Source organism: Phalacrocorax aristotelis, chromosome 6 (assembly GCF_949628215.1).
Source record: "Phalacrocorax aristotelis chromosome 6, bGulAri2.1, whole genome shotgun sequence".
In the NCBI taxonomy this organism is placed as follows: domain Eukaryota; kingdom Metazoa; phylum Chordata; class Aves; order Suliformes; family Phalacrocoracidae; genus Phalacrocorax; species Phalacrocorax aristotelis.
This window is the reverse complement of record NC_134281.1, coordinates 19344945-19354802: the sequence shown is the minus strand read 5'-3', so window position 1 is coordinate 19354802 and position 9858 is coordinate 19344945. Positions and strand designations below refer to the sequence as shown.

Genomic DNA, 9858 nt, shown 5'->3' with positions numbered 1-9858 from the left:
AATTCTTTGGTTTTTTATATAATCATGCTGCATATATATATGTGGTATTCTGGTTTTTTTATTTTAGGAATGAATAGGAATGACTGAATTTTTGGTGCTTCTATGACTTTCATGTTGGAAAGTGGGTTGTAGGGATGTATTAAATTTCAGGTTCCTTCCTTTAAATACTTCTTTCCTAGGCTTCTTCAAAAAGCAATGTTCTTCTACCAGTAATTCAGAGCACCTGACCCAGATTCCTGGTCTGAGTTGCCCTGTGGAGGGCCATGTTTCTTTGCATTAACTAGAGGGAGAGTATGTTGCTAAAGCAAACGGTCAGAATGCCTCCTTAAGTCTCCCCTGAAAAAAAGAGATCTCTATTTCTTTTTCTAACTACAACATTGACTTGAATTGTTTGATAACAAGTATGTATAGAATCAGTTTCCCTCAACTTATTTGGGAATAGCCAGAAAGTCTGAGCAGAGCCGTTTCTGCGTGCACACTTCGTGTATACGAACTTACAAAGGTGAAGGTGAAGTGATTCTTATCTTGTCTAGGTGCTGGATTCTGTTGTGGGTACTCAAGCTTCTTGAGTGTGACTTAACTGGTTGGGTGCTTTCCTGAAGTAAAAGAAAAACTGCTAAATATCTGCCTGCTATCTGAATGGTTCTTAAACAGGGTGAATAGACTTAACAGCTCACTGCTGCTGAAATGGGGAATCATATCACCCCCCATCTTCTTCCTGTCTTCCTGCCTACTTGTTCTCACGAAGTACCTTGTGCCAGCTTTGATGCTTGCTGGAAAACTCTATGCTTTGATTAAAATTATTAAAATGTTAGCAAACTGTCCCAGGGAGGGGAAGAACAAAACTAACCAACCGAAAACCTTGAAAAACCCCAAACAAACATGGTCAACTTTCTGCCTCTTTGTTGAAAAACATAGGCTCAGTGAAGGGTTTCTGCGCTTGAGGGAGATGTAGGGTAAGTGGAAAAGACAATAGGAGGAAGGCAGCAAAATTTCTCCCTCTTGGCAGCTGGAGATTTTATGATGATTCTGGCATGTATGAAAGAGCCTAACCTATAATGATTTCATGAAATTAGATTGCAGTCACACACATGGAGTTCAAGTGATTAAATTGCATTTGGTCCACGTACATGCATTTGGGCATGTATGAATAAGCATGAATTTTAAGTATGATATATGTAAGCATGTAATAAAGTAGAACCACGCACGTAGTCACATGCACTGCAGTTGCTTCTTTGAAGTTAAGTGCATTTGTGAGTCCCTAGGTGTGGGTCTTCAAGCTGATCAGAGGCCCAACGGCTGCATTTCATTGACCCAGCTGTAAACACCAAACTACTCTAAATAGTAAATGTTTTCAGGATCCAGCTTGCTTTTCTCATGAATTGAGTTCTGACTCCAGATGTGTGAAGATGGAAGGAAGAAAGCATTTTGAAGTGCTGTTCCCATTTAGAAACATTTAAGTCTTGAGTTCAAAAATACTTATTCAGAAAATAGTCACAGCTACCTGGTATGTCATACTAAAAAGATTTCATTCCATGAATCCTAATTCATGTACCGGGTGTACCAAGAATTCACCTTTTAACATTGAAGAGTTGTTTGATAGGCTTGTGATAGTTATTGCAGTGAGTTATGGGAGTATAACAACATAGCAGAAAGCTTTAATATCATCCTAATCTGAACTCAAACCTATTTTGTTTCCAGGCAGTAATAATCAAATGGGGACTCAAGCACTGATGTCTGCTCCCAGGCGGAGCCATGTACTTTCTACTGGCTTCATTTGCACATGGGTCCAAAGTTCCAGCTTGGATCTGTCTATTTTTTACCTTGTAATTTTCTTCTCTGAGACTTTCCCTGCTGGTTTTGTCCCATTGGGAATATTTTTCTGTTGAATATTCCTTATGTTGTTGTTCTTTGTAAGCTTCTGTGTTCCTCTATGCTTTCTTCCTTGTCTTTTTGTTTTGCTCTGTTCTTTGCTTCTTCTTTTACAGATATTTCTTAATATACAATATACCTTTAGTTTTAGTCTAGCTTCTGGTAGACAATGGTCACAAGATAAAAATTTGCAGATGGCTTAAACAGGCGTTTCTGTCAGAGACAAAATATTTAACTCGTGAATTACTGCTAGGCATAGTGCCTCTAGAGCTGATGAATATTGCCAGAATCGTGTGGCAGGGGGCTCCTGTGTCTCCTTTTCAGGTTGCATTACTTTGTCTCAATCTGATGCCTTTCAGGAGAAATGAAGTCTGAGAACAGCTTAATTGTCTTCATTGCTGTGTAAGCCACAGTTAGTCAAGATCTGTGCTTGTGCCAAAATGGGAGGGCTGTTTTGAATTAGTTGAAGGAATCCATCCTGAGTGCTTTCTAGTAAAGTCTGGGTGAATTTATTTTTAATCAATAAATGCAAATTGTCATTAGTTTTTTTGCCTCTATAACAAAAATGAAATGTCAAGATATTCAGAGAAGAAATTTTGTGTGCCCTGGGGCATATTATTAGGATGTAAGTGTATTGTTTATGCAAGTTATTCTTCAAATGTTTTAATACTGTGATGCTTAAATTATAATATTTTTCATAAAGTTGTGGTTTTAATTCTTAATCCTTTATTTAATCAGGGAAGGTATAAAAACATCAGTAACTTACAAAATATCCTAATAAAAATAGAAGCATGTGAGTACAGTGATCACAAACTAAGAATGCAAGGATATGACTGATTCTTCTGAAGTTATTTCCTTGCAGGTGCTTATCAAGTTTTAGAAAATGTACCATTTCAGAGTTCAAATGCTTTAGTAAGAAACAAGTTAAACACTTGGAGTGAAGTAATCTGTATGCACAACAGGAACTTGATGGTATAGTAGGCGGTAAGATTAAATTATGGTAAGTTATAATGGAATTCCCCTGGAACTATGTATTCCACCTACTTGAATGCACAGTAATTCAAAAGACAGACAGTATGTATCAAATGCCCAGACAGAAAAAAAATGGCAGGTTATTGTAAAACATGGGAATAACTGTATGACTAAGCCACTGTCTAACTAGCTCTTAACAGTTCTGGTGTACATTGTGGTCTATATATGTTGAACTTCTGTGGTTCATCTCATGTCTAATAGCTGTTCATTGAAACACTTTTATTTTTCCAGAATACTGAACTTGTGTATATTTTAATTTAAAGCACAGGGTCTGCACATAACAGGAAGAGCTATATATCCTTCTGGAGATGGAGTCACATTTATTGTACCTGATGACTGTGGTGATGTGTTTGAATTATATTTTCAAAATTACTTTTCTTTTTCCTGGTCTATTTTAAAATTATAGATAGGCAGACATTTTGGAAACATTCCAAGTGATTGCAATGTTGGAGAGGCAGGGAGAGAGAATAACGGTTGGTTTGGGCCACTTCGAACAAACTTCCTGTTATTACTGAAATTTTAGTACAGTATTCAGTGTGCGTACTGAGAATATTCAGTACACTTTTTACCTGTGTTTACCTGATGCAAACTACATAGTGAAAAAACATGTAAAATGTGATTGCAAGTTTCTAAAGCAATAATGTCTGTTGGTTCTGAGGGGCTTATTACTTATCTCTTCAGGATATTACTTCTAACTATGTGAAATAGTTTTAGATGGTAGCATTTTTCTGGTCAGTGTGACACAATTTGTTAATTTGCTAAGTTTTTAGCAATGAACTTAGTATTTCAGCATATAGTTTGTCAATGGAAATAAGTTGATGCACTCTGAAACTTCTATTTCTGAAATACATACAAAGGATTTCTTTATGGAGGTAGTAATGCATTGTCTGCAATGACATAAGAAAGTAGAATTGTTTTGTTATGCTAAGCAACAACAAAATTGGAAGGAAAAGTGGTAACAGTATCTGCTAGGATGACTGAATTAACTTCATTATATCTAAAAAACCCCAAGTTGTTTAAATTAGTGGATAGAGAACTCTTTCATATCTTATGTTCTTTTGATTAATCTTTATTTTTTTCCATATGTGCAAGACTTTCTTAAGGAGTTCTAAGGAAACCTGTAAAACTGGCCCAGAAATGCATTTTCAGTAATATGGGGGGGGGCGGGGGGATCTGATTCTGATTTCTTTTTCTTGAAAAAGAACTACTAATAATTATGAGAAGGTCGACTAGAACATTGTCCCATTCAGGACAAGCTGACTGATTACTCTCTCAGCTATTAACTATATCTGCAGGTGGAGGGACACTTCTTTGGGCATTAGGAATAATTATCATTCGAATTTAATCCCCTTTTTAATACTAGTAACGTGGTTTTAGCAAAATGCAACATGTGCATTTTAGTTGCGGCAATTGAAAAAAAAGCTCAGTAGATAGTCCTGCCAGGTAGTGATTTGTTGCCAGGAAATGTATTCTGCTTTCTTCTTTATAGCTTCATTAAAAGAAAGTTACAAAAATATTTCATTGAAGATATTGCAGGAACATAAATGCACTAAAAGAAACAAACAAACAAAAAAAACACCACCAAAAAGCCTAAAAAACCCTCTTGGCTAAAACTTTTTTCCCTTGACAGCATGCAATTATAATTTTACATCTTAAATTGTGCAGTGATTGACAAAGAGGCAATCTGGATCATTTTGCTTTTCTTGTTTTGATGTGGGTACAAAGCTGCTGTTCAGATCCTGGAAATATTACATGGGCTACAAGTCTTGGCTCAAATTTCAGTAGCAGGTACATTTTTCTGAGAAGCTTGATAGACCAGCAATACCGAAAGATGTGATGTAGATGTTAATACAGCTAATTAGATTTGTATTGACATCTACCATATAGTATTATTGTGAAGAGAAACTAATGTAGACTGATAAATCTACTTCATAGAGGGGCTTCAAATTGCTATTTTTAAGAACTTATACCACAGCACAGAGGCATCCCAGTCTTACTATGAGGATTTCTATTAAAAGTCTGCCTTATATCCAGAGACATGTGAATGTGCACTTAATGATGGTTATTGCTTTCAGATGTGTCTGTATAAAACTGTACATCATTTCTCCAGTTTCAAGTTTTATTCTGCAAGCTGTTGGAAGTTTTGCTATGATCCAGAGAAGTATGTAAGCTACCTACATGAGGTTTGGGGTACCTCTGAATTGAGCACCGCTTTGTTTTGCTTTACAGTGCTGATTAATGTGTATAGCCAGTGTGGTGGGTAATTTAATTGGCATATTTCCAGCATAAGCTGACAGAAAGAAGTTTCTTAGTTGTCATATGGAAGAGATTCAAAAGGTTGGGCTCATCTTTTTCTTAGCTCTCCAGCTAAATATGCTGTTACCACAGTAAAAAAGAAGTGGTCCGGTTTGGTAAAGGTGGTGGGTGTTTTTATCTAAGCATATGTTGTTGCATATATACATATCAGGGGGGTGGGATTGTAGGGGTGATAGGAGATTGTAACATCTGTGTGTGAATAATGGTGTGGCTAAACTGTTGAGAGTAATGGCTTGTACTGTTATACCCTGGGACTTGTTGTGGCTGACTAATGTACCCACATCAAGGCCCAAAACCTCTATAAAAAAGAACATTTTAAACAAATTATTTAATAGACTATTTTGACCTAAGACCAATAGATCTAGACTTGTGTCTTCCTAACCATTTTGACTTGAAGGGTTAGAAAAGTTGGAGACACTGACTTTGGTCAGATTATTAAGACTCTATTAATTAACTTGACCAAACGTAGCAGTTTAATTGGTGTTCTTGTGCTGGTTTCTTATCGTATCAAGTTTCTACCTGTTTTGTGGAAGTTTCTGGTACTTCAGAACATATTTAAGAGAAGCAGTATGCTGTTTTTTGAGATTCTGACTCATGTTTTATTTTACACTGCGGATGAAGAAATGTTGGTTCCACCAATATTGTGTCTGATTTGGGAGAAATGGTATTCTGTGAGCCCAACAGAATGGAGCGTGTTTTAGAGGATAAGGTATTTGGAGACCAGGAGAGCTGTTATGTGATCACTTGCTTTCTCTGTAAGATGAAAACAATACCAGTTACTTATTGTTTTGAGTGCATTGCTGTCTCTAGAGGAAATCTTTCCTCACTGTAATATATTAATAGATTAAGTTCAGCTGCAGGGCAAGCAGAATGAACTGCAAAGATAAAGAAACCACACCTAGGTCTGCAGTGGCTGAAATTGCTTCAGTTTCAAGCTGCTGCTGTGCTGAAGTGTTCATCCATAGAGCATGTGCTTGCAGAACACGCTGTGTCTACTTGCTGATAAACTTGCATTTCAGAATAGCTTGCTACATATGGAGGATCTTTGCATATATAACATAAATTAAGATTTTCCAATAAAATTTTCATTAGAAGGATTATATATTTAGTTAAAAGGATCATAATTTGTTTTTATTAGTGAAATCTGTTAAGTGTTGTATAGAGTGCAAGAATGGAGTGGGTGCTTGGCTCTCTGCACTGTCTTGTGGTTTTGTCTTCTGCTTATTCCTAGTATATGATCTGCCACTTAACCTTGGTAATTTCAAACTCTGTTCTGGACCTCTTACTGTCCCAAAACAAGCTCTGATGAAATTTAGACAGTGTTAAGTGGGGTCCTGAAATACCAGGTTTCCCAGACTTTGAATTCAGGAGCTACAATATATGGGAGATGGTCTGAAAAGCACCCATTTAAGGAAGGGATCTTGCTATTATGTCAGTTTCTAAGTCCAGTCTGGACAACATTGCACAGCACTTGGGTGAAACACTTATAGTATGTGATCAGGCTTACCTTACAGGGTCACTGTTCCTTACTGAGGAAAACCATGATGAAGAGCAGTTAGAATGGAGAACAGTGAGCTATGTCAATGTCCAGTTCTGCTGAAAACTTCATTTCAAAGTGTTGAAATCGAGAGTAACTTACTAAGCTGTGGTGTGTTGTTAGCTCAGACGTATATGAAGTACAGGTAAGGAACTTCAGATGCAAAATCATTAATGTAAATAGTCCCCAGGGGATATGAAGGAATGCAGTTCTTCATAAACATCATCTTTAGACAAAAGGTTGTGTGTTAGTGACCTTTTCTTCTTGTTTATTTGCATTATAAGTGAAACATCTAAAATGAGATGCTCAGGCATGTATTAAAATGCATTTAGTGCTTTTATCCATGGGGAGGTTTGAAGTCAAACGGAAATATAGTACATAGTTCAGTTCCATAGCTGCTGAAGCTTTTCTCTGTCAGGATCTCGTTGTTCAGGGTGTCAGGTTTCATCACGTAGCTTGTAACTCTTTACAAATCATCAGTTGCAAAATCAATTATTTCCATCATGAAGCAGAAGCTGCTTATCTTTGTCTCACAGGATGACTTAGGCTTACAATTCTGTTGTTTTCCCTGTAGGGAAAGCTGTATTGTATGGTTGTTGCAAACATAGCTGAAGGGAGGGGGGGAAAAAGCCTCAAGTTTGTCTTTGACAGCAGCAATGTAGTAGAAGGAATTGTATTTATGTCCCACTTAAGGGACATCAGAGTAATTGGACATCTTCAGATAAGTTTGTACTTGTGAAATGGGTGTCTTGATGAATCAGGAGGTTGAATCTCATTTAAATGTGAAAGTTCTTTTGCATCTGTATTATTGTGCTTCCTTTCTTTCTCCTATGCTCTTTCCAAGCTTTCTGAGATTCTGACTGTTACTGGGATTTTTTTCTTAGTTGTTAAATAAGGTTTTGGAGAATGGCATGAAATATTTTCCTTCAGTGAGTCTGCAATAATAGTTTTAACATTGTTCTTTTCATTTGATAGTGCACAGAAGAGCTGAAGGGAGATCATTGGTCTTTCTTGCAGTTAGGGCACGTGTTACATATGCTTGTGTTCCATCCCTTCCACTTGTGATCAGCTGCTATTCCACAAAACTCTTTCCTGAATAGTTCAAGTAAAACCCAAACCTCATAAATAAGAAGCAAGGTGACTGTTTAACAAGAAATGCTACAGTTTTTCTAACCCTGTTACGTTCTTTGCAAACTACACTTGGTTTCCTAACCACTCATGTTGCCCCTTTTATTTTCTGTTTGTGTTTTACTATGAGCAGAAGAAATATGTTTGAAATAGCAAAGGAAAAAAAATCATGATTTTATATGATCCTGCATTCAATCCTTGTGAGCTTTTATGGATGTGTGGAAGAACATATTTTGATTGTGATTGTTTTCTGTGGTATTTGCTATCACAGTTATTGCCAAATGACTGCCAAATTTCAGCTTGAAACAGGCACAGTGTCAGAGCTGATAATTTCACTGTTCAAGTTTTAGAAACCAAGGCTAAAAAAATTGCCTAAAAAATATGAAAAGCAGGGGTTTCTTTATTTTCTGAAACTTTGGAGTGTGTTTGGGTCAGCTTTATGCTTTTATCTTGCAGATGTGGTAGCTAGAAACTTATTTTCAGTGACAGCTGACATTCTCATGCGATCATTTAAATTTGAGACCTAAGTTTTTGGGAGGAAAAAAATCTTCAGTTATTAATATTATTTTTACTGTAGTTGTGCCTGAAAGAGTCTTTTTTACCCAACCCTGTGTAAACTCAGAAAATACTTGAAAAGACACGATAACTGTAAAGGGGAAGGGAAGAGTAGAATGTATAGTGAAGTGACTAAGATAATGAATGGCACCGAGTGGGCTTGCTAATATTATAGCTTCTCCAATTTGAGATGTACATTTATTTGGGAGAGGATTATATAAATAAAAAGGGAAGGTTGCCCTTTGGTAAGGGAACAGGTGAGTGACCATAATGGATGAAGGAGGCAGGTAAGGAGTAAAGTTGATATCAATGTCTTGATAAGGTTGTAGGGAGAGATCTGGGATAAATCTACAGACTAGGGCAGAGAAAATCCAGGTCAAGCTAGAACGATCTGAGACTGTCTATATGGCCCTTCTTTAATGGATTTTGCTGGCTGGGGATTTGAAGTGTTTTCTTCCAGGCAAGGAAGTAGTTTCTTTCAGGTGAAAAATTATAAAACCCAGAATATCTTGCAGGAACATCACAGGCCTGGATGCTACTGATACAGATGGTTGGGTCTTTTACATGGGAATGCTTTTAAAAGGAACGTGGCACTGCCTTTTTTTTCTTTACATTAACTGTGATCTGTCCATTTGCCTACTTTAGGGTCTTCGTACTGAAAGTGCCAGCTCTAGGATTCCTCAAGAATAAACTGAGTGTGAATGATGGTTATTTCTTGTACTTCCATTTAAAGGACAAAGGTGGGGAATAACAAAAGCATTCTTTCTCCTAACTATTGTCTAGACAAAATTTATTACACAAATATCTAGAGCAAGTCACCAAAATTCTCATTTCTTCTTGCTCGTACACTTTTCAAAGAACACTAAAGTATTCTTTTTATAGTCCTTCACTTGCTACAGAGTCTGCCAGAAACATTTGATTAGGTCAGTGATTATAAAAACTGGTGTTTTCATCTGGTTTCTATAACCTATTGAAACAGGACTCAGTAGGGAAATTGGTTATTCTTCCCCTTGAGTGTTTAGGGTTGGTGGGAATTACTTATGAACTTCAATCAGATGAAAATGAATACATTTTTCTTTAGCCTGTCTAAATGGCCATGAAAGTTTTGTATTGTCTTCTGTGCCTGTGCATGGGTGCAGTTTTTCAAAAGGGTTTAATGTGTTTGATTATGAATGTATCAAGATGTTTCTATCACTATATATGCCAACAGTCAAGAGATTGAGTTTAGAGGATATTGTCGTTTGTTACTATTAATATAATACCTAACTTTGAAGAATGCTTAATTTTCTGTCAGTGTTCCTCTAATCAGTTTCTGCAACAAGAAATGATTTAAAATACCTCAAGTGATATGAAAGAGGAAATTCCCAATGAAAATACCTGTCGTACAGAGTTTCCTAACTTCCTTGTTTGTCTCATAA

The 9858-nt window shown here is 36.6% G+C and overlaps 1 long non-coding RNA gene across 1 annotated transcript in view; it reads left to right on the top strand.

Annotated features, from left to right (window-relative positions):
• The first annotated feature begins 2053 nt into the window (after nucleotides 1-2053).
• The window catches only part of LOC142058717 (uncharacterized), a 57258-nt gene continuing 49453 nt past the window's right edge, over nucleotides 2054-9858 (top strand). Inside the window, exons 1-2 of the long non-coding RNA XR_012661091.1 lie at nucleotides 2054-5929; nucleotides 9086-9180. This is a non-coding gene — a long non-coding RNA (uncharacterized LOC142058717). The remainder of the gene's footprint in view (nucleotides 5930-9085; nucleotides 9181-9858) is intronic.